General features: G+C 41.2%; 1 long non-coding RNA gene across 1 annotated transcript in view; it reads right to left on the bottom strand.

Moving 5' to 3' along the window:
• LOC139036499 (uncharacterized) overlaps positions 1-23,217 on the bottom strand; it is a 258,405-nt gene extending 235,188 nt beyond the window's left edge. The window contains exons 1-2 of the long non-coding RNA XR_011489259.1: positions 23,130-23,217; positions 1,102-1,303 (exon numbers count right to left, since the gene is read on the bottom strand). This is a non-coding gene — a long non-coding RNA (uncharacterized lncRNA). The remainder of the gene's footprint in view (positions 1-1,101; positions 1,304-23,129) is intronic.
• Positions 23,218-26,151: the final 2,934 nt, after the last annotated feature.

The raw sequence follows: 26,151 nt of genomic DNA, 5'->3' as shown, positions 1-26,151 counted from the left end.
GTGAAAGGAATATGAAGACTGCTTTATTCTAACCTTATCAGCCTACAGTCAATATCATGCCAGTAAAAGTTAACGATTTAAAAGAAAGGGAGTAAAATACCTTACTTTTTTTCCCATTCGGTATAATTGCAACTAACCATTAGCTGTGAATGATCATCTTTATGACTTATCCACAGACTTAAAATTTTATCAGTGTCATCTGTTATTTTAAAGGACCAATCACATACAACATTTCCTTCATCCCTCAGAGTTTCTGTAAAAGTTTCTCCTATTTATCCAAAAAGAACCATAGCTCAAAGCATAAGTCAAAATTACCTGCAGTGGTTATCAAATGTTGGTACATGTTTGGTTAGTTGGTGGACTTATTTCAACACAGATTGCTGGGTGCCATGTCCAGAGTTTCTGGTTTAATAGGTTGGGCCATGGCCAGACAATTTGCCTCCCTAACAGGTCCCAAGGTGATACTGATGCTGCTGGTCCCAGGTGCACATGTTGAGAACCCCTCCCCTTTAGCACAGTGGGTAACACTAATGCCTAGTGGGAAGGAGTTGGAACTCTGAGCCAGTGTCATCCCACTTTCGCTTATTCCAAAGTATGTGGCCTTAGGCAAGTTACTTATTTCCTCTCTACCTCCTTTCCTTTAATTGTAAATTAAGGAAAACAACAGGACAGTCCCCTCAGGTTGCCATAATGACTTAAAATGTTAATTCATATAAAAATCTCAGAACAGTGCTTAGCCCTTTGTAAAAGCTTTATGTTTTCAGTATCAGTGCATGTGGAAATTAATTATTTTCCTACTTGTTCTACTCAGCATAATGTGGGCTTCACCAGCAGAGCTAAAAATGTAACTCATTTTGTTTACATAAGTAAATAAAATTATTTATTCACGTGTCTTGTTATAAATACAATTATCGATCTTGTTCTCAAATACTATATATGAAACAGTGAATCATTGAATGAGAAAAATAACATGATTTTCTGCAACTTACAACAAATTCCAGAGGTATTGAGGCCAAATCCAGCCTCTGTACCCCAAAATCAAATTAAATCTTGGAGACAGAGTTTGGGGTGAAGTAGAAGAGAATAGTTTTATTGCTTTACCAGGCAATGCCCTCAGGAGTGTGTGTCCCAACCTGGGGGTGGAGCTGCGGGTGCTGTGAAGAGTCTTCTAGTCCTGGGGTGGGGTTGCTGATAAGAACCAGGGTGTGTGCGTGGCCCACATTCCTTCAGCCCAGAGATCAGAACTGTGACTTTGAAATGAAGAGTGCTTCATCAAGTTTCCTGTTTGGTGGGGGCTTTAGTCCTGCAGAGGAGTTCAGAGATAATGTTATGTGTACCCATTTAGGTGAAACCAGAACCCTGTCCCTAAGACTACACTGTTGTTTCTTGGCTCTTCCTCCCTTATCTCCATGTTCCCCCCTTCCCTGATTAGCAACTGTTTGAACCTGCCTTTTGGAATTCAGGGAAGGGTACACAGAAAGGCTTTTGTGCCCAGGAGCCCCAAAGGGCTTGGTTTCCATCCGTCCATCCACACTTGTGCTCAGTTATGTCTGACTCTTTGCAACTCCATGGATTGTAGCCCACAAGGCTCCTCTGTCCATGGGATTTTCTAGGCAAAAATATTGCAGTGGGTTGTGAAGTCCTCTTCCAGGGGATCTTCCCCACCTAGGGATCTTGGTTTCAGTATAAGCATATTTTGTAATTACAACAGACTAACAGGGATACACAATTCTTTAGAAAGATTTGCAATTATTGAATAAGAGTTTAATAATCCATGTTATGGTATAAAAGGAAGAATTATCTGATGGGAAAAGCAAGTAGGAAAGTCAGGACAGGGCATTTCAGAGCCAGAAGTAGACAGAACATGAGCGAAGAAGTAGAGATGGTCACCACTGAGTGGATGGAACAGGGATGAGGCCACTTCTTGAGCTCCAGAAAACAAAGTTGGCAAGAGGTCGGTGTCCAGAACACTGATCCTAGAAGAAGTCAAGGGAAAATCAGCTCAAAAAAATCTGGAAGCATTCAGAAAGATGGGCCAGAAAAAGCAAACTCAGAGTTCAAAGAAGAGGAAGAAGAGGCAGGTAAATGTGGAGGAGAGATCAAGTACCTGAAGGATGCTATCCAGAGACCAGAGTTTAAGTCCGTCTATAAATTTTAAAACTGTGTTGCTTTCCCCTTGTTATTGAAACAGGAGGAAAGGGACAGGGCACAACCTTTAAAATAATGATAAAACTATGTTCTATGCTATGCTTAGTCGGTCAGTCATGTCCAACATTTTGCGACCCCACGGCCTGTAGCCCGCCAGGCTCCTCTATCCATGGGGATTCTCTAGGCAAGGATACTGGTGTGGCTGCAATGCCCTCCTCAAGGGGATCTTCCCAACCCACAAATTGAACCAGTTCTCCTGCATTGCAAATGGATTCTTTAACATCCGAGCCAAAGGGAAGCCCAAGAATACTGGAGTGGGTCGCTTATCCCTTCTCCAGGGGAATTTCCCAAGCCAGGAATCAAACCAGGGTCTCCTGCTATGCAGGCAGATTCTTTATCAGCTGAGTCACCTGGGAAGCCCTGACATAGATATAGCACATGACAAAAAAATGATTAGAACCAAACAGGTTCAAGATGGTGGATGATTCAACTTCCAGTAGACCTTGAGTCTCATTATACACTCATTATAACACATTAGAATCTAAATGATACACCTGTCAGCACCATTACAGTTCTGAGGCTAACCATGTGTGTGTTAGCTGCTCAGTTGTGTCTGACTCTGCCCACCAGGCTCCTCTGTCCATGGAATTCTCCAGGTAAGAATACTAGCATGGATTGCCATTCTCTTCTCCACGGGATCTTCCTGACCCAGGGATCAAACCCAGGTTTCCTGCATTACAGGCAGATTCTTTACCAGCTGAGCCACCAGGGAAGCTCATAAAAGGCTAACCATAAAAGACTAAAAAGTGGACAATGGCCCCCTTTCTGGAAATCCCTGCCCCTTTCCCAGAATAATTGGAACAATCGTCCCACTTACTATCCAATGAAATTACCCAGCCCATAAAAACTAACCATGCCATATTTCAAGGCTCTCTCACTCTCTTGCCTTAAATGGTCCAAACTCTGTCTGTGAAGTGTGTTTCTTGCTAAATAAATCCACTTCTTACTATCACTTTTCTTGGTCCTTTGATGGACCAGAAGCTAGTGGTCCGGAGTCGAAAATAAGAAAGTAAGAGAGAAAAAGAGGCTGATATCCCCTGGTTTACATGAAAAGCCAATAGAGTCCTATTCTTAGGGCTCACACTGCTGCACGTAGGCACCAGGCGCCCTCTCAGGTGGGTGAAGGCACAGTGTGGCTCCTCGAGAGGATCTTAGAAGCCCAGGCAAGCTCAGAGGGTCTCTGCACTCCAAGGAATTAGCCAGAAATAGAGAGTCAGAGAGAGAGAGAAAGACAGAAATAGAAAAAAAAGAAAGACACGGGACCCAAGCTCTGATGGAGCAAATGTGTTTTAATCAACATGGCATGGGCATATATAAGACAGTATATATACTGTCTTACAAGGTGGTTATTCTCAGCAAAGATAAAGATTAAAATTCCAGACTTACAAAACATAAGAGGATCCCTATCAAAGAGAGAGTTGCAAACAATCACCTTTTACCATACGGCTCATAAAAAGGAAGAGGGTACTTATCACCGTAATGAGAAATGCCCGGATTCCTCAGCCCCGGGAAAGGCATGCCTCTCCTCTTAATTCCTGAATATTCAGGAATTAATAAGGGCCAGAGGGTTCCTGGCAGATCCAAAACAGCACACAGGAAGCCTCTTGTTAAATGCTTCCTGACACATTTTGTCTCTAAATTATTTTGCAAACACAGAACCTCAAATTCACCAGCAACATTATGAAAATATCACATATTGACCTCTTCAGTTCAGTTGCTCAGTCGTGTCTAATTCTTTGCAACCACATGGACTGCAGCACACCAGGCCTCCGTGTCCATCGCCAACACCCAGAACTTGTGCAAATTCATGCTCATCAAGCTGGTGATGCCATCCAACTATCTCATCCTCTGTCATCCCCTTCTCCTCCCACCTTCAATCTTTCCCAGCATCAGGGTCTTTTCAAATGAGTCAGTTCTTCACATCAGGTGTCCAAAGTATTGGAGTTTCAGCTTCAGCCTCAGCCCTCCCAATGAATATTCAGGACTGATTTCCTTTAGGAGTAACTGATTTGGTCTCCTTTCAGTCCAAGGGACTCTCAAGAGTCTTCTCCAACACACAGTTCAAAGGCATCAATTCTTCAGTGCTCAGCTTTCTTTATGGTCCAACTCTCACATTCATAATGACTACTGGAAAAACCATAGCTTTGACTAGACCGGCCTTTGTTGGCAAAATAATGTCTCTGCATTTTAAAATGCTGTCTAGGTTGGTCATAGCTTTTCTTCCAAGGTGCAAGTGTCTTTTAATTTCATGGCTGCAGTCATCATCTGCACTGATTTTGGAGCCCAAGGAAATAAAGTCTGTCACTGTTTTCATTGTTTCCCCTTCTATTTGCCATGAAGTGATGGGATTGGATACCATGATCTTACATTTTTTAATGTTGAGTTTTAAGCCAGCTTTTTCACTCTCCTCTTTCACTTTCATCAATAAGCTCTTTAGTTCCTCCTCAGTTTCTGCCATCAGAGTGGTGTCACCTGCATATCTGAGGTTTTTTAAATTTTTCCCATCCATCTTGATTCCAGCTTGTGCTTCATCCAGCCCAGCATTTCACATGGTGTTCTCTACATATAAGTTAAATAAAGTGAACGTGAAGTTGCTCAGTCGTGTCCAACTCTTTGCGATCCCCATGGACTGTAGCCCATCAGGTTCCTCCATCCATGGGATTTTCCAGGCAAGAATACTGGCGTGGGTTGCCATTTCCTTCTCCAGTAGATCTTCCCGACCCAGGGATTGAACCCAGGTCTCCCGCATTGCAGGCAGACACTTAACCATCTGAGCCACCAAGGAAGTTAAATAAGCAAGGTGACAATATACAGCCTTGATATTCTCAATTTGGAACCAGCCTGTTGTTTCATGTCGAGTTCTAACTGTTGCTTGCTCTCCTATAATTTGGCCCTATGCTCTTCTATCTTGGTTTCCTACTTTCTTTCGACCACTTTTTGTCCCTGTCAAATCCACTGCATACAGTTTTCCCAAAACAATCTGATGCTGCAGAAGTCATGCTTGTGCTACACGAATATCTCCATTTGAAACAAGCTCTTCTTCTTCATTTAATCCATCCCACCTAATAAAGCCAAATCAAAATCCATCTTTCTGCTTTCTAAAGAAAAATTAATTTTTCCTTCATCCATGCTCCTGTTGCATCTTTTTAGTCATTCTATTAACATATATCCTACCTCATGGCATAGTAGATAGGGGTTTGCCTACCTCCCTTCCTCAGTCTTGTGACTGAGGTATCAAATCAGCTCTCTGAACAGAGGTAGTGACTGTAGCCAGTGCTGCTGGGTTCTCTGCACTCACAGTCTCCTACAGGTCCAGATTTCCTCTTTTAAGCACCCATGAGCCTACCCTACAGGCTCTCTCCAGTGACTGGATTAACTGGCCCCTGAAGAAGAAGGAACAGGACTGTAAAACAAACACCCCTGGGAGCAGTCCTCCACCAAACATTGTCATGATTAGTAGCTTAAATACCTGCAAGATCCTTGCCCGTGAACCTGAGCAGGAGCCTGTGGAGCTCCTAGGCACAAAAGCCTTTCTGTGTCCCCTTCCCTGAATTCCAAAGGAAAGATTCAAACAGTTGCTAATCAAGAAAAAGAGAAGATGCAGAGGTAAAGGAGGAGCAGTAAAGAAACAATAGAGCATCTGTGAAAACATAACAGGCCCCAAATAGCCAAAGCAATCTTGAGGAAGAGAAACAGAGCTGTAGGAATCAGGCTCCCTGACTTCAGACTATCATACAAAGCTACAGTAATCAGGACAGTATGGTACTGGCACAAAAACAGAAATATAGATCAATAGTACAGGATAGAAAGCCCAGAGTTAAACCCACACACCCATGGTCACCTAATCTATGACAAAGATGGCAATGGAGAAAAAAAAAAGACTTTTCAATAAATTGTTCTGGGAAAACTGGACAACTACATGTAAAAAGAATGAAATTAGAATGCTTCCTAATGCCATACACAAAAACTCAAAATGGATTAAAGACCTAAGTGTAAGGCTGGACACTGGAAAACTCTTAGAGGAAAACTTAGGGAAAACATTCTTTGACATAAATCATAGCAAGAGCTTTCATGATCCACTTCCTGGAGTAATGAATAAAAACAAAAATAAGCAAATGGTACCTAATTAAACTTAAAAACATTTGCACAGTAAAGGAAACCCTAAATAACATAAAAAGACAACCCACAGAATGGAAGAAATATTTGCAAATGAAGCAATGAACAAAGGATTAATCTCAAAAATATACAAACAGCTCGTGCAGCTCAATATCAGAAAAACAAACAACCCAAACAAAAAATGAATGGGAGACCTAAATAGACATTTCCTCAAAGAAGATATACAGGTGACCAAGAGGCACATGAAAATATGCTCAACATCACGATTTATTAGAGAAATGCAGATCAAAACTACAATGAGGTATCTCCTTACACCAGTCAGAATGATCATCATCAAAAAAATCTACAAACACTAAATTCTGGAGAGGATGAAGAGAAAAAAGAAACCTCTTGCACTGCTGGTGGGAATGTAAATTGACACAGCCACTGTGAATAACAGTATGAAAGTTCCTTAAAAAACCAAAGATAGAACTACCATATGGCCCAGCAACCCCACTCCTGGGCATATACCCTGAGAAAACCATAATTTAAAAAGGCATATGTACCCCAATGTTCATTGCAGCACTATTTACAATACCTAGGACATGAAAACAACCTAAATGTCCACCAACAGATGAATGGATAAAGAGGATGTAAATGAAATTGGACCATATTTGTAAAGATGTGAATGGACCTAGAGACCATCATACAGAGTGAAGTAAGTCAGAAAGAGAGAAACAAATATTACATATTAATGTATATATCTGGATTCTAGAAAAATGGTACATTTGAACCAATTTGCTGGGCAGGAATAGAAATGCAGATGTAGTGAGTGGATTTGTGGACACAGTGGGGGAAGGGGAGGGTGGAATGAATTGGGAGATTAGGTTTGACATAAATACATATGTGTAAAATAGATAGCTAGTGGTAAGTTGCTATATAGCACAGGGAGCTCAGCTCAGTGCTCTGTGATGGGTGGGATGTCGGTGTGGGGAGGGAAGTCCAAAAGGGAGGGTATATACATATACATAGAGCTGATTCACTTCATTGTACAGCAGAAGTAACACAGCATTGTTAAGCAATTATACTCCAATAAAAAAGAAAGAAAGAAAGAACAGTGCAGCCTTGAAGGCTGGTTCTCACTCAAGGGATATAAAGAACATTATCTCTGAGCTCTTCTGCAGAAGAACTAAAACCCCAAAGACAGGACTTGATGAAGCATTCTTTGTTCCAGAGAAGGTCACAGTTCACCCATCATCACCTGATGCCAGATGATCTATGGGTTGAAGGAATGTGGGCCCTGCACACACCCTGATTCTTATCAATGACTCTACCCCAGGACTACAAGACTCCTCACAGCCCCCACCTGGCTGGGACACACAATTTTGAGGGCATTAGTCCACTGTGGCCCTCTTTGCCTGGCAAAGCAATAATGCTATTCTTTCCTCTTCACTAAAAACTCTGATTTAATTTGGTGTCTGGGTACTGAGGCAGGATTTGGCTTCACCCCTGAGGTAGAACAACTCTAAGGTTGGTTGTCCTATTCAGTGTCCCAGAGGTCCCCAGCAGGTTTGAGCCCCAGTTGTCCTGAGCAGCAACCTGTTCACTAATGCACCCCTTACCTATCTCATCCTCACTTCCCCACTGCCCTGTTGGTATTTCCTGGGGTCACCTTATTAAATAATTGCTCTAGAATCCTGGTCTTAGAGCCTACCTCTGGGAGAATGCAATCTAAAACACTACTCAGTATATCAGTATTTTGTTAAAAGACTTAAATTCAGGGAAGAAGAGAAACCAAAAGGAAAGAGAAGAAATTCCAGGAAAAGTGACTGTATGTTCGGATGAATTTTCAGAGGTGGAAATGAACAAGTGAGCCCATAGATCTTATTGGCATGCAGGTTCCAGGTGGAAGAGAGGAGACAGAAGGGCTGAATAGGCCAGATGAGGCCAAGTTTTTATGATGATGATCTTCCCTGAGAAATCCTCAAAGGTTTTCTCAAGGGATTTCTTTATAGAATAGCCACAATATCTTTGTTGTTGTTGTTGCTTAATTGAAAGATAATGGCTTTATAGCATTTTGTTGTTTTCTGTCAAACACCAACATGAATAAGCCATAGGTATACATATGCCCCCTCCCTCTGGAACCTCCCTCCCATCTCCCTCCCCATCCCACCCCTCTAGGTTGATATGGAGCCCCTGTTTGAGTTCCCTGAGTCATACAGAAAATTCCCATTGGCTTAGAATAGCCACAATGTTTTAATTATTAAAGTTGCTTTAGCATTATGGTATTAAGATATGAGTATTCTCAGGAAGTACATAAATATACACTCCAAAAAGAAACCTCAATTCTAAAGATGACAGCACATTGAATGGGAGTTTTCCTCTTGTCTTAGAGTTTCGTGGAATGCCCAAAGCTAAGAACAGTATCAGTCAGAATAAGAAAGGTAAATCTGCAATAATAAACAACCACAAAATTTCAGTGCTTTCTATTTAAGATAACTCAGACACGGAAGCAACCTAAAAATCTGTCAATGGATGAATGGATAAACAAGATGTGGTACACATATACACATATACAATGGAATATTACTCAGCCATAAAAAAGAATGAAATAATGCCATTTGCCATTTGGTAGCTCAGCTGGTAAAGAATCCACCTGCCACACAGGAAACCCTGGTTTAGTTCCTGGGTCAGGGAGATCTGGAAAAGGGAAAGGCTACCTACTCCAGTATTCATGGGCTTTCCTGATGACTCAGATGGTAAAAAAAATCTGCCTGAAGTGCAGGAGACCTGGGTTCAATCCCTGGGTTGGGAAGATCCCTGGAGGAGGGCATGGGAACCCACTCCAGTATTCTTGCCTGGCGAATCCCCAAGGATAGAGGAGTCTGGCAGGTTACAGTCTGTGGGATCACAAAGAGTCAGGCATTACTGAGTGACTAAGCACAGCAGAGCAGAACGCCATTTGCAGCAACATAGATGAAACTAGAGATTATCATACTGAGTAAACTAAGCCAGACAAAGAAAGATAGATATCACATGATACTGCTTATATGTATAATCTTTAAAAATGATATAAATGAAATTATCTACAAAACAGAAAGAGACTCATAGACATAGAAAACAACTTACTATTACCAACGGAGAAAGAGGGGCAGGGGGAGGAATAAATTAGAAAGTTAGAACTAACATATACACACTACTATGTATAAAATTGAAGAAGAAAATGGCAGCCTACTCCAATATTCTTGCCTGAGAAATCCCAAGGACAGAGGACCCTGGCAGGCTATAGTCCACGGGGTTGCAAGATTCAGGTGTGACTTAGAGACTAAACCACCACCACACCACATATAAAATTGGGCTTCCCTGGTGCTCAGTGATTAAAAAAAGAAAAATCCATCTGCCAATGCAGGAGATGCAAGTTCAATCCCTGGGTTGGGAAGATCCCCAGAGAAAGAAATGGCAACACACTCCAATATTCTTACCTGGGAAATCCCATGGACAGAGGAGCCTGGTAGGCTATGGGGTCACCAAAGAGTTGGACACAACTTAGCAACTAAACAACAACATAGGAAACTAATAGGACAACCATCCCTCAGGACTTTCTAAGAGGTGTCCAACCTGCCTTTTTGACTATCAATCTCCATCACACACTACCAGCCTAAAACAGAAAACATTAAAAGTTTGAAGGTCAGTGTTGGCAGGAATTCACTGGAGTAGAAAATGTTTTGTCTTTGCTTCTTGCATCCTTCCCAGACCACGTGAAATGGGACCCAAAGTAGAACGCCTCAGAGAGCGTACAAGATCAGGGAGATTGGACTCTCACTCCTGACAGAGCAAAACCCAGAAGATCCATTTGGTGTGGCCATCAAAGCAGTGAAAATGTTGTTAGGAGGACTCGGTATATGTCATCAGGAGTTTAGCAGGCACACAGATGGAGACCAATGTCTGCTTCCTGCCAAGAGAAATTCAAATGCAGTGTGTAAGGGACTGGCAAAGTGGCTACAATAAGAGCAAAGAGAGAGGTCAGCCTTGGGCAAGTTTCAGGTCTCCCTTTAGCGGTAAGAATGCATGAAGAAATTGACCAAAGGGTTCTGTGGAAGATGACTAGGCTCAAAGTGTCTTATAGGAGCCAGTGAGAGATCAGACTTTGGAAAAGAGAGACACTAAGGATGTACATTTTAATAGCTGGAAGGGCGAGGGCAGGAACTGAAGAGGGATCCCAGAAAATCAAACAGAATTAATCAACAGCTCCAGGAATTAAAAGGATAAGAGCTCTTATTCTTACCAAAAAGCTCTTCTTCTTACCAAGAAGCTGATTTTAAAAAAGTGTCCCTCTCACCACTACTATTCAATGTAGTTCTGGAAGTCTTAGCCACAACAATTAGAGAAGAAAAGGAAATAAAAGGAATCCAGATTGGAAAAGAAGTAACATCATCACTGTTTGTGGATGATATGACCCTCTGCATAGAAAACCCTAAAGATGCCACCAGGAAATTACTAGAACTAATCAGTGAATATAGTAAAGGCATAGGATGTAAAATTAATACACAGAAATCCCTTGCATTCCTATACATTAACTATGAAAAATCAGAAAAAAAAATTAAGGAAACAATACCATTCACCATTGCAATAAAAAGAATAAAATACCTAGGAATAAGTTTACCAAAAGAGACAAAGACCTGCATACAGAGAACTATGAAACACTGATGAAAGAAATAAAAGATGACAAAAATAGATAGAGAAATGTACCATGTTCTTGGATTGGAAGAATTTTATAGCGAAAATAAGTATACTACCCAAAGCAATTGATAGACTCAGAACAATCCCTATCAAACTACCACAAAACTAGAACAAATAATTTCACAATTTGTATGGAAACACAAAAACTCTAAATAACCAAAGCAATCTTGAGAGAGAATAGAACTGGAGGAATCAACCTTCCTGACTTCAGACTATGCTACAAAGCTACAGTTATCAAGACAGCATGGTACTTGCACAAAGACATAAATATAGATCAACGGAATAAAATAGAAAGTCCAGAGATAAATCCATGCATCTATGGACACCCTATCTTTGACAAAGGAGGCAAGAGTATACAATGGAGAAAAGACAATCTCTTTAACAAATGGTGCTGGGAAAACTGGCCAACCACTTGTAAAAGAATCAAACTAGAACACTTTATAACACCATACACAAAAGTAAATTCAAAATGGATTAAAGATCTAAACGTAAGACCAGAAACTGTAAAACTCCTAGAGGAGTTACACTGTTGGTGGGAATGCAAATTGGTACAGCCCCACTATGGAGAATACTGTGATGAACATTGGGTGGGATCAGGATGGGGAACACATGTAAATCCATGGCTGATTCATGTCAATGTATGGCAAAAACCACTACAATATTGTAATTAGCCTCCAACTAATAAAAATGAATGAAAAAATTTTAAAAATTAAAATAATAAAGAGAGAATAGTGTGGAGATTCCTTAAAAAACTGGGAACAGAACTACCATACAACCCAGCAATCATAATGTTCAGCCTATACACCAAGGAAACCATAATTGAAAGAGACACATGTATCCCAGTGTTCAATGCAGCACTATTTATGATAGCTAGGATATGGAAGCAACCTAGATGTCCTTTGGCAGATGAATGGATAAGGAAGTTGTGGCACATATACACAATGGAATACTACTCAGCTATAAAAAGGAAAGCATTGAGTCAGTTCTAATGAGGTGGATGAATCTAGAGCCTATTATGCAGAGTGAAGTAAGTCAGAAAGAGAAAGACATATACTGTATATTAATGCACATATATGGAATTGGGAAGAGTGGTACCAGCAATCCTATATGCAGGGCAGCAAAGGAGACACAGATGTAAAGGACAGACTTCTGGACTCAGTGGGTGAAGGAGAGGGCAGGATGATTTGAGAGAATATCACTGAAACATGTACATTACCATATGTAGACTGGATGACTGGTGTGAGTTTGATACATGAAACAGGGCACCCCAGCCTGCTGCCATGTGACAACCTGAAGGGATGGGGTGGGGAGGGAGGTGGGAGGGGGATTCAGGATGAGAGGGACACATGTATACCTAGGGCCAATTCATGTTGATATACGGCAAAAGCCATCACAATATTGTAAAGTAATTATCCTACAATTAAATAAAGAATTTTTTTAATGTGTCCCACAAAAGAACCTGGCATTTGAACAGCAGCCATAACAGAGGAAATGGTGGCCAGCAGGTATCAGACAAGAGAACCCCTGAGCACCCGCACACTGAGGACGAAAAGACCCAGGAAGAGAGGATGCAAGAATGGGATAGCAAAGGAATAAGCCACCACTCCTTCCCTTTTCCCAGGTCCCAAGCCTGAGTCTTCAGGCCTGAGTTATAGGGAAAGACCATATTTTTAACTGAATGCAAGATTGAAAGCATTGACTTGACTTGTACTATAACACAAAAATGAGAGTGTTCTTACAGCTGAAAGTAAATAGAAAGCTGTCATGGGGAGAGACAAGGCAAGGGAAATGCAACAGAGAATGTTTGAAGTCATTAATGGAAGAAAAATAAGCCCATTTCCTGTGTTTGCTTCCATTAAGTTAGACCCATTCGATAAACCAGCTGCAAAAGCCAAAACAAAATAGTATACACGTTATTACCAGCCAATTCTTCTCTTTATGAGAGAAGAATAAAGTGGAGAGTGTCAATTACATTTTTCTATCCTGTTCTCAATATCACTTGATCATTAGAAAGCAACTTTTTTTCAAGGCTAGAGCTCTATAAACATTTAGGAAGCTCTCATTTATAAGTAGCTGCAGACTTATCTAAAGTTTGTTTAAACAAATATGAACTTTTATTATTTTACATAACCAAAAGTGGGACAGCTAAGTGGTTGAGGGCCTGTAGTATTGGTTAATTCAATGGCTTAGTGACTTTATAATCCTGAGTTAAGATAATCTTGGTATTCCCTCATGATTAAAAATTTACTGCTGAAGTTCAACCATCATATTTTCACCCAGCAGTATTGAGAAATAGGAATACAAATATATTTTTATCCTTTGCTTCATTTTTTAAAGTATTTATTTATCTATTTATTTGACTGTTCCAGGTCTTAGTTGCGGCACATGGAATCATCAGTTGGGGCATGCAACCTCTTATTTGTGGCATATGGGACCTGGTTCCCTGATCAGGAATCAAACCCAGGCCCTCTGCATTGGGAGCACAGTCTTAGCCACTGGACCACCAGGGACGTTCCCCCTGCTACCTTTTAAGAGCAAAGACACTATGTCTAGATACCCTCCTGCTGACTTCCCTTAAGTACCATTGACTGAATTGGCTCACAAGAAATTCTCAAACCATTCACTGGAAAGAAGAATGAAACTACCATGACTGACTCGGATTTAACAAATTCATCCTTTGGGACCAGAATGGACTGAGGCACATAGCCACCTGATGCCCGAATATAATATTCTCTTATAAAAGAAGGAGGAAGAGGTGTCTGCTGATATGCAATCATCATATTGTATAATATAAAAAAGACTATATGTCCTACCAAGTCAAAAAAAAAGGTACTGTCTCAAGTACAGTTTCTAAAAGCACAGCTAGACATGATTTATTATAGGAATGCTCTCCAAAGAAAAGTGGAGAAAGCAGGATGCTACAGGGGAAGTTGCTAAGCAAAGAGATAGACTTTACCTTCAGGCTGATTTCATGGGGAGTCAAGAAGTATGAGTCACACAACAAAATTGATGCCTAAAAGGAATCTGATATTTTGTACCCCGTTTTCAGCCAATCATTGTTTGTGAATTGTTGAATGGACCATAAGTTCTATGGCAGAGTACTTCCCTTCAATGCAGGACAATTTCTTTGAAAAAGGAGCAGCTATGAGCAGCCAACTCAGCACGTGGGATCCCAGTCTAGTAAAGGAGACACTAGCAGTGCCCACCATAGATGCTGAAGATTGAAAGACTTAACCAGCGTCCAGAAAGGCACACTCCCCAAGCAGGACCATGACAGAAAGTGTAGTCACTGTGGGCCGCTGTTTCCTCCGGAGAAGTCCAAACTAACTAGCATGTTCCAGGGTCCCACATATAACTCCACTTGTTACAGCCTGAGTTTCAGGTACTGCTTCTAGAGGCTTCACAATACATGGAACCCAAGGTGAAGAGCATCTCCATATTCACTCTGCCCTACTGCATCTTCCCCCACCCCCAACAGAAGGTGCTATAAGCCATGCTATCAGGATAACAAACAGTCTTTCAACATATTGGTTCTGGTTCTCTTTGTGGGTCTGAGAGGTCTCACCCTTGAAGTGGAGGAAGCATCTGAACTTGGAGAGTGGCTTCTTCCTCATCTGAGGATACTGTCCTGTAGCAATCAAATGAACCTCCCCAAGCCTGTGGCCCAGCCTCAAGCCCACAGCGTGCCCTTCAGCCCACTTTCAACAAATCTTCTACTGCCAACACTCTGATAAAAAAAGGTTAAACAATTCGCAAAGTCAGAATTTTACTCTAGATTTCCTCTGGGCCGAGGAGACCCAAGTTACAATAATACCACTTTTTCGCTAGACATGGAAAGACTTTAGAGGAAACCAAGACAATGAACAAATCTTTCCAAATAACCTATTTCAAAAATTAAAGGTGGAATTGCAATGTACAGATTAATTTCCGCTTAAAATGGAGCTGAATTTCAAAAGTGAAAAGAAAGGAGGCCTGAGCAAATCAATTTGGGCAGCAGCTAAAAGATTTGAAAACAACATGAATATTGTGGACACCATCTACAACAGGAAATGGAAAGAATTCTAAAGCCCATCAACAATTAATATTAGAGAAGTCATTTTTTTCTAATAAGCAAGTATTTGAAACAAGAATAAATATTTTCTCTTGCATTTTAACTTCCTGCAATTATGTCTTAGCCCCTCTATATATCATAAAATCTTTTCCAGGAAGGGCTGACCTTGGAAACCCACCCCATCCCCTTTCTTGCACATCGAAGGCCCTTAATGTTTGTTTAATTTGAGTAAATAAAATCTAGTTAAATTTAGTTAAACCATTTTATGATTTGCTATGCCATCACTGACAGTACAACTTATCACTTACCAACTAAGAACAATATTGGAACAAATCTTCTTAACACTTTAACACCTTATGTGTAAATGACTTGCCAAAAACAACCTTTAAAATAAGTAAAATCTGTTCCCTGGTGCACATCAGTACCGCAAATAATTCTAAAGGCAAAGAGAAATTCATTACTTAAGGATGCCCTCTACTGGAAAACACTCTTTCCCACTGAAGACACACTCTCTTAATTGACTTGATACCGCTCACATCTCTCACCAAAGTATAAAAAGGTCAAGGGTCAAAGCTGAAACCTTAACTTTTACAGAGGCTTGCAAACATTGAGGAGTAATCTTAAAATGCCATCAGTCTCATTTTAGACTGAATCATTTCAACTAAAGCACAAGGTAAAGAAATTTTGAAAGATAAACTTGTGAGAGAAAAGATTTCAAGTCCCAGCATGCAGCGAACACTTCATACATGTTCAATTTTATTCCATCAATATTCTCTTCTTAGACTGCCTGATTGGGCAAATTAGTTTAAGATCAGAAGCATTAACTCTGGCCCTTGGCTGATTCCCATCTACAGAAATTATATTCTATTTTTCCTTTACATTTCAACTGAAAGGAGGATTGCTCACTTCCTAGCCTAACTTATTAGGAACTGTCTGACTAATCACTGGGCTTTAAAGTGTGGGCAGCACCATTGTCAATGTTCTCTCCCTCTTCCTACCCTCCTTCTGTATCTCCATTACTCTAGCTAAATACTTTGTTATCTCATAAGAGAATGTTCCTAGGTGGCCTCCTTTGGTCAAGCTTTTCACATTTCTCTCTGCTCTGAATGGTTGCCTAGAAATTCTCTCCCCCATGAACTTTGAGACCAGCAGCATCAGTTCAGTTCAGTCACTCAGTTATGTCTGACTCTTTGTGACCTCATGGACTGCAGCATGCCAGGCCTTCCTGTCCATCACCAACTCCTGGAGTTTACCCAAACTCATGTCCATTGAGTCGGTGATGCCAGCCAACCATCTCATCCTCTGTCATCCACTTTTCACCTCTCCTTCAATCTTTCCCAGCATCAGGGTCTTTTCAAACGAGTCAGCTCTTCGCATCATGTGGCCAAAGTGTTGGAGTTTCAGCTTCAGCATCAGTCCTCCCAATGTACACCGAGGACTGGTCTCGTTTAGAACGGACTGGTTGGATCTCCTTGCAGTCCAAGGGACTCTCAAGAGTCTTCTCCAACACCACAGTTCAAAAGCATCAATTCTTTGGCACTCAGCTTTCTTTACAGTACAACTCTCATATCCATACATGACTACTGGAAAAACCATAGCCTCGACTAGATGGACCTTTGTTGGCAAAGTAATGTCTCTGCTTTTTAATATGCCATCTAGGTTGGTCATAACTTTCCTTCCAAAGAGTAAGCATCTTTTAATTTCATGGCTATAGTCACCATCTGCACTGATTTTGGAGCCAAAAAAAAATAAATTCAGCCACTGTTTCCACTGTTTCCCCATCTATTTCCCATGAAGTGATGGGACCAGATGCCATGATCTTAGTTTTCTGAATGTTGAGCTTTAAGCCAACTTTTTCATTCTCTTCTTTCACTTTCATCAAGAGGTTCTTTAGTTCTTCTTCACTTTCTGCCATAAGGGTGGTATTATTTGCATATCTGAGGTTATTGATATTTCTCCCGGCAATCTTGATTCCAGCTTGTGCTTCCTCCAGTCCAGCATTTCTCATGATGTACTCTGCATATAAGTTAAATAAGCAGGGTGACAATATACAGCCTTGATGTACTCATTTTCCTATTTGGAACCAGTCTGTTGTTCCATGTCCAGTTCTAACTGTTGCTTCCTGACCTGCAGATTTCTCAAGAGGCAGATCAGGTGGTCTTGTGGTCCCATCTCTTTCAGAATTTTCCACAGTTTATTGTGATCCACACAGTCAAAGGCTTTGGCATAGTCAATAAAGCAGAAATAGATGTTTTTCTGGAACTCTCTTGCTTTTTCAATGATAGTGTTAAAACCAGCAGCCCAGCAGCCCTGCACTAACCAGCAGAGTTAATGCAGAGAGACTGGAACCACACTGCAAGTGCTGGGGTGCGAGGTTACTGGATCATCAGAGGTGGCCGAAATGGACAGTTTCCAAAATGTAAAGAGGTTCTAAAGTCAAAAAAATTGTCATAACCCTTTTCCTGATTTGCACTGGAGCAAGTAACTGAAGAATGTTTGGGTGGTCCTCAGGATGAGAATAGTGCCTCGGGGGCACCCTCCTTCTAGAGGAAAAGAGGGTCTGCATAGAAGGACTGGAGTGTGTGCCCTTGCTCTCATCTCCTGTGTCCCTCTGCTGATGCTCGGATGCTAGCCCACCCCCTTCTTATCCCTTCTGGCCAGTTGTTTGGGAAAATGGAGCCAAGAGTTGCTCTTATGGTATTTGGGTCACCCTGTTAGGGGAAGCATACTGACTGAAACCTCCCACCCTGGCCAGGCACTATAGTAACCATTTACATGAGTTATTTAATGATAGGAGGTCCTGGTAAGGAACATGTAACTAATAAGCTACAGCCAACCAGAAAAATTCAGGAAAGGTCAAAAGGAGGCACCACGTGTCCTATCACTTCCCATAATCCTTCTTGTTGGCATCCATCTTGGCTGAGCAGCGTGCCACCAGGAAGGACCCTGAGTAACAATGACTGGCCAATAACAACCTGTAAACGAATATCACTATAAAACCCAAGACTGCAAGCCATGTGGCAGAGCAGTTCTTCTTGTTTCCCTTATCTTACTGCTCTCCACCCTGGTCCCCCTACTCAATAAAGTCTCTTGCTTTGTCAGCACATGTGTCTCCTTGGACAATTCATTTCCAAATGTTAGACAAGAGCCCACTTTCAGACCTTGGAAGGGGTCCCTCTTCCTGCAACAACACCACCAGAGATTCTGATTTCATTGATCTAGGTTGTGGCCTACTGTTAGGATTTTTAGAAGCTTCTGTGGTATTGATGCTAGTGGACACCAAGGTTGAAGATCAAGGAATGGGATCATTGCACTCTTTACCCATCAGCAGATATGTGCAGGGAGTTAACTCATAATCAGAAGGTTGTTTAGTGAGAGTGGAATCAGAACAAGGGGAGTTAGAGTCCACAGTACTCAGAACCTGCTGTGTCCACATCACTGGAGGAAGAGTCTTACAAACAACCAGAATGCTTCCAATCAATTGACCCAAGCAGCAGTTCTCACAATTTGATGTGCTTCAGAATCACCTGGAGAGCTAATCCAGCACAGAGGTCCAGGCTTATTGAAGTAGAAGAATGGCCCTTGAAAATTTACCAAATTCCCCAGGTGATCCTAATGTAAGCAAAGTTTAAGAACCACTGGGCTAATGCTATTTTCATCCAACCCCACTTTACTAATGGCTTTAGTGGTGAGATGGAAAACTTTCAAAATCTATTGCTCTTCCACTCATAGGACAGTTCTTGGATGAGCACTGGCAACATTTGTTTCTTTTATTCACCTTTTTCTACTCTCCATAGCTGACTGATGCCCCTTTAGTTATTAACTCGTCATGAATACATTCCAGGTACCCAATCTTGCCTCCTGGAAGTTCCCCCATTTCTCTCCAATGCATTTGCACATCCCTACTCCAGTTTTAGACTTGGACTCTCAGAGGGAAATCTGAATTTCCTTATTTAAAATTTCTTTAGAGATGACAACCAGTTGTTCACAACAATGGGTGGTACTTAGCTGTTACTCCTTTTGCTCAGCTGGAGTGAGCCTGAAAACAGTTAAAGAAACCAGCAGCATAGTCACAGTAGGGGAAAAAGGACAGAGAAGTGGGTACAGTCCCAGGCTTGCCTGAAAATCTGCTCACCCTCTTAACTATCATGTACATGTCAATGTACATGTCCAATGTACATGTCAATCCATGTACATTCCTCACTAGATTAAAGCATAATGAATGAAACCTGCTAAAATAAAACAACAGAGAGGTGTCCTCACTTCTTAAGAAAATGGAAAACTTTTTGAAAGAATAAAAAGCTAAGTAATTTTATTATGCTCTGCCAAGTTACTGCATTCTGAACTTTTCCTCATTTCTTGGATCATCTGAGAGAAAGATGCTCAGTGTCAAACTTTGTGGGAAAAATAGAAACCAGGTGGGGCTTTCATCATCTCCGCACAGGCCAGCTCTCCCTTACCCTCTCCTCGCAGTGCAGGAAAGACTAGGCATCGCTCCATGTGTGTTCTGTAGCCCTCCTGCCTTCTGGGGTCCTTACTTCCCCAGTTACCCCCTCTTTCTTGCAGCTTCAATCTTTCTCCTCCTAAGGCCTTCTCTTCCATAGTAAAACACACCCCTGTAAAATGCCCTGCAATCTACCATCTTCAAAGCAAACTCCTGACTCCCTCCTATCATGTGCCCCCTCAGGACTCTCTCCCCCCTCCACCCTCTCTCTCTCTCTCTTGCTCCCTCTCTCTCTCTTCCCCCCACACTGCCAGACTAAATTATCAAGCATTATCTATACTCACTGTCACAAATCCCTCATCTCTCATTCTTTAGCCCATTTTAATTAGACTCTCTCGGCACTGCTTCTACAACTCAATTACTAAGTCCCCAAGGGCCTCCATGTTGCTCTACCAGATGGCCAATTCTTAACCTTCATCTCACTTGATCCTTAGCATCATTTGACACAGTTATACTCTGTCCTTCTGGCAACACTCTTCTCTTGGCTTCTGTGACACCCAGTCTTCCCCCTGCTTCTCTGGCAATTGCTTCTCAGTCTCCTGCTTCCTCCTCCTCTAACTGAACCTTAAGTGTTCAGGTCCCTTGAGGCTCTTTCTTTGATTCTATTCTCTTGGTAATTTCTCCATATTATCACCTTAGATGCTCTTATCCCTTCCCATTACCTTAAAGATCTTTGATGTACTGGGTACTCACACATCACACTTCCAGACCTTTCCATGAACTCCGAATCCAATGTCTCACCACCCATTTGACATCTCTACTTAAATATCAAACTAAACCTGTCCAAAACTGAATTATTGATCTCTCCCAGCCAACATACCCCATCTCTATAATGACAGCTCCATTCACCCAGCTGTTCACTAGGTACATGGAAGCCATGCTGGCCAGGTCTGTTCCTGGAAAGGTCTGGCTCCACCCGTTGTCCCCTCACAATACTGTGCACGAGCCACACTGGGTTTCCTTCAGGTCCTTAAATATTTTATGTCTCTCCCCCTTGAGGCCACTGCTTGTTGTTCCTTCAGCCTGGAATGCTCCTAAACTTACCCACCTCCGAGCTAATCATCACTAACCCTTCCATTTCAAATTAAATGTCACTTCGTCAGAGAAGCTGCTTCTGAACCTCTAACCAAAGTAAAGCTCATCTCTTCTTTCTCATAAAACCTATACACTTCCTTCAGATTTGTGATTGTATATTTTGGGGGGTGGTTATATACTTAGTATCTGTTTCCTTGCAATCTCATGACTAGGTTCTATAGACTCTAGTATTTGGATGTTGAAAGAGGGTCCTCAGGGCTATACAGATCTTAAGATCTTAATAGCAAAATAGACACACCTATTCACAAAGTGAGTTCTCATACTTACAAGAAAAGAAACTTAAGACAAGACACAAATTTAGGAAACACTGACTTTGTGTCCTGAGATTCCTAGTTGCTTCTGAGTAGTTTTTGAACTGAAGACCACACCGTTTAAGAACTTTTTTCATCTATTTGTTTGAGCAAATGGATAGTTGGTTGTGGTGAGTTTCACTTGGCCCAAATGTCACCTTAGTCAAAGATGCCCAAACCACTTTTGTCCTGATTTTGGCATTAATCTGGCAAGGAGCAGAGAGGATGTAGTACAATTCAACTAGACCTCCACATAAAAGTTTTCTCTACAGGAAACAGAAATGGAAATCCCACCTCATTCTGGAGAAACCAAGGTGGATCCCCAGAAGACTTGATTACTTGAGATCAAGGCACCTCCAAGAAGGAAAGTGAAGATGTTGAAGCTGCTGATCAGAATCTCACTAATGCAGTAGTAATAGAATTTTTAAAGGCATAAACCCCCAAGAACAAAGAAATAGAGGCAAAACTAAAACAGATAATTAGCAGTTTGCTGTCTAGAGAAGATGAAACAGGGAGAGCCCAGGCACAGCTGAAGGTAAGGGGCCATATTGAAACAGGGGAATTGAGTAAAAGATGAGATGACTGCAGCTTTGACTGACACTCTGGTTGCAGTGTGATGAGACACCCTGAGTCAGAGAACACAGCCAGACCCCTGATCCACAGAAATTGTGAAGTGATAAATCTTTGTTCTTTTAATCCAGTAAGATTGGAGGTAATTTGTTATGTACTAATAGATAATGAATGCAAAAACCAAACAATCAATCCAATGTTAAGGTAAAACAAAAGACAACTTCAAATATTCAAGGCTTCAGAGAATTTGCCTCCCTGCTCCATTTTTTTTCCTTAGAAACAAGTAAACAAAGACATGAAATCAGGAAAACAAGAAGACTAATGAAAGAGAGAGGAAAAGGAAACCCTCAGGATGATTAAAAGGGAGACCCCAGCTGACTGACAGTTCTAGAAAGCATCCAGCTCAGCATGGAGCACAAATAAAGGGAACATAATAACAGTATATACTATATAGCTTGGTAGGTTAGTTTGCTAGGTACAAAGTACCTCAGGCAGAGTCAGAAAGAATAGAAGGAATGAGATTATTTAAGTCAAGTAATGAGAAAGTAAATGGGTTCCCTTTCTATGCCTGAGGCTCAGAGGAAAGGCTTCTTGGTGCCTTCACCCTCAGGATGACTGGATTGTGAATACTGGAGCTTCACAAAGATTCTCATTCCCTCAAAAAGGATGTCAGCTCTTAAAGGATGGTGTAGATTTCAACTATGAGCTTGTTAATGGTTACCATGAGAGTCTCTGAAGTTGCTCTGTTCTATATAAGTTCTCCAAAACCTATACCTGATTCAGGAATGGGTGTGGGGAAATCTTCAATGATGACTGAAATTTAATTTTGCAGAAGCTCAGAGGGATGGAGCTCAGATAGAGATTTAAATTGGTTCTTAAAAAATACGATGAATGTGTCTTGAACGCCCGAGTGTGTGGAGTAAGACTCAGGCCCATTACAGAGATGAGTTTACAGTGCAATTTGCGAAGAAATTCAAAGTTTACTAAGTAAACAAGCAAAGAGGGTTAGATAATAAGAAGTGATATCCATCTTTCCAATATCCCAAATCCTGTACTAGGACCATGTACAATTGATACTTTCAGAAGATTAAGAGGCTATTTCTTATAACATACTGCAATGTCTTTATTGACAATGGACAACATTTGGTTCAACAGAAATGAGAAAAAATATTTCTATTGTATGTCTATTAATCACAGTTAATAGCATGCCAGTTACCAGTTTGGGGACTCTCAACTCAAAATTCATCATTGTTTTACAAAAATGGAGCTGGACCCTGTAGATATTTCTCCTTTGCCAGCTGGCATGATGTTAAGCTTTGTCAATAGAGAGCTCCAGGGGGCCAATGCAAAAGGAAGAGACTTTTCTCTTCCAGGGTCTGATGTGCTTCACTCTCCCAGCTCCTACAGCCTATGGGAGCTCCATTGTCTACTTTCCAACGTGGATGACTTCTCCAGCAGGCAGCAACCAGCAGCTTCCCCAACACAGCCTAGGCATTTTTCTGTGGGCAACTTCCCCAGCACCCTAGAGAATAGATCTCCAGCAAGTTCTTCTGGCACAGCACCTCAGCCAACTTACCCACCATCCAGGGAGCCACAGCCTTGTCCTCCCAACAAGGAGAAAGGACCCTCCTTCTTGGGTCCGCTGTCTCCACCCTGGTACTGGCTACTCCTCACACCTGCTATTTTTGCATTATTTACAACCCTACTTATTACTTGCCAATCTCTCATACTTCAGTCCCCTGGTATAGTTAATAATTCTCCATATTAAACTTTCCATGTTCAAATACTGTGTGCTTTCTCTCTCCTGGTTGGACCCTGACTGGTACAAATTGTTTTGTTTTGTTTTCAGATATTCAACACTAAAGACTGGACAGGAAAGTCTCCATCTTACAACGTGTCTCTGTAAGAAGCAGTCCTGCCCTGGCACACTTCTAAGCCTGCCAGCTCAGGCTACTCTCTACTCCAGAAACCTCTTACATGAGGAAGAATAACATCATAACTGCAAGCTCAATTCATTTCACTCCAGTCACTTCTAGATTATTATTTATAACACACATTTGGTGCCTTAAAAGTAGCATTGAAATATACTTGCACAAACACTAGGAAAAGGAAGACTCCTAAGTTTCTGATGTTTAGGTCACTGAGCAAGATAACTGAGAGTATAAATCACCATTGTGTTGTTCTAGGTGAGAACTAGAACCTATTCAGATGCTGTGAGGATATGTAGGGGTAGGCTGCTTAGATTGTTGGTTTCTGATCCCCAGAGATAACAATTTAACAAAAATTCCTTTGTGAGCTTATCCTATGTTCACAATATAGAAGGAAGGGGACTGGCTTCACTGGGGGAAGAAAGAACCTATGGTAAGGCTTACCATGCAAGTAAGGATTTCCTTTACAAGCTATATTAATTTAATATAACCTGGTACATGTTCTTCTTCCAGGACAATGGAAAGCATCCCTTTGGCATTTCAATTGTTTCATTGAGGCTGAAAGGTATTTTAGTCTTGTCTATTAAAATTAAAATACACATACCCTAATTTCTGGAAAATATAAATAATTCCTAAAAATCAATGCAAAACAGTCAGACACTCCTATAGGAAAATAGGCAAAAGACCAGAACAAGCACTTTACAGAAAAGGATATTCAAATTACAAGTAAATGTATTAATAGGTGCTCGACTTCATTGGTCATCAGATCAAAGTACACTGAAACCATAATGCAATACAGAGACATACTCACTAGAATGGCCAAGACAGAAAAAGTCAATAACACTTAAGTGCTGGAAAGTAAGAGGAGCAACTCCCTTACTTTGCTGGAGGGAGTATAAATTTATACAACCACTTACTAAAACAGAACATAAGCTTACTCTGTGTCCCAGCACTTTCACTTCTAGATCCACACCTGACAGAATGCAGACACATGTCCATCAAAAGACTTGTACAAGACCGTTAATTTTAGCACTGCTTTTATTAGCCCCAAACTGTAAAGTATGATAATAATAAAATGATGAAACAAATTGTGGTTTAGTCACATAGTGGAATATTATACAGCAGTGATAACAAATGGACATGGATTAATCTCACAGACATAATGTTGAGAGAAAAAGTCAGACACTAAAGAACATATTGTATGATTTCATTTAGATAAAGCTGAAGAACAGTCTGAATGAATCTATGATGTTAGAGGGCAGAGAGTGGTCAGCCTGTGGGAGATGAGAAACGACTGAAAGCGGCAGGAGAGGGCTGCTGAGGAGCTGATAATGTTCTGTTTCCTAATCTGGCTTTATAGATGTGCTCAGTTTGTGAACTTTCTTGAGCTACTTAGTTATAATATGTGCACTCCTTTCTCATTTATACCAATAAAAAGTTAAATAAATACATAAACAAATATACACATACGTACATACCTCATGGCCCTCAACTTTTATATCCCCGAGTTTTTCCTAGAGAAATGCTTACAGCTGTGTTCAAGGAACAAGTCAGCTTGGGTCCCCTGAGAAGCAGATGCCGAAACCAGAGTGGATGTGCAAGAGATCTATTGGAGAAAATATCTGTAAGAAATAGGGGGAAAGGGCCAGGGAAAAGCAGAGAGACCCTTCAGACTATGACCAAAATCTGACATCTCTGAAAGGAGAAAAGAGAGGAACACTGGGGAGGGCGATCCTCAGACCACAATGCAGTTTGGAGAAAACATAAGTCGGTTCCGTGGGGAGAGGTCAGCCACGGTTGTCCTGGAATCCTGTGTGTCCTCGGGCAGGCACAGCAACCCTGCCATGCTCAGTCCTCGGTGGGAAACAGCCTGGGGCAGTGTTGCTGGGCAGTGATGGATGCAGGGGTGAGGCAGCTGGAAGGGTCATCAGCTCTGCTCCCAGCCATCACTCTGCAGAGGAGGGACAGCCACACAGAAGCCACACAAAGAATGTCCTTTGAGACACTGTTTGTACCTGCAAAGAATGTAAATGGCCTCAGTGGTCCACTGCTAAAGAGGTAACAAATAACTAAACGTCCACACTGCAGAATATGAAGTAAGTGAAAAACAAACAGATTTTTATGTACTGACAAGAATAGATGCTCACCATTGAATCACTTTGCTGTACAGCAGAAGTTAACATAACCTTGTAAATCAACGATACTTCAATAAAAAAAATACAGTCACACGCATATCACTTGCCATTAAATAAACAGATGTTCTAACCACAGGAAGAAAAAAAGAATAGATGTTCAAGACATATCACAGAATAAAAAAAAACAATAAACTGCAGAACTCTTTTTCTTCCTTCTGTGACCACAAGACTCTGCTTTAATTATGAAAGCAGTATTCCTTATCACTACACATACAAGAATTCTGATAAACTTTAAATATTGCACATTTAAGCAAATATATACAAAAATCCCTTTGGCTGCCTTTGGTAAATCCATGAATTGTTGTGTTAATTTACTTTTCACCATTACCTTTCCATTGTTCCTTTCTCAGTCCCTGTTTGCCTTAAGCCTTTGAAAATATATTTCAATAGAGACTTATATCTCTCAGGAAAAGAATCAGCCATTGATTACCAATGAGCTGGACAAGCCAGCTTGTCCACATCCTGGCTTCCACCT

Source organism: Odocoileus virginianus, chromosome 9 (genome assembly GCF_023699985.2).
Source record: "Odocoileus virginianus isolate 20LAN1187 ecotype Illinois chromosome 9, Ovbor_1.2, whole genome shotgun sequence".
Lineage (NCBI taxonomy): Eukaryota > Metazoa > Chordata > Mammalia > Artiodactyla > Cervidae > Odocoileus > Odocoileus virginianus.
This window is presented reverse-complemented; position numbering and strand designations above follow the sequence as displayed.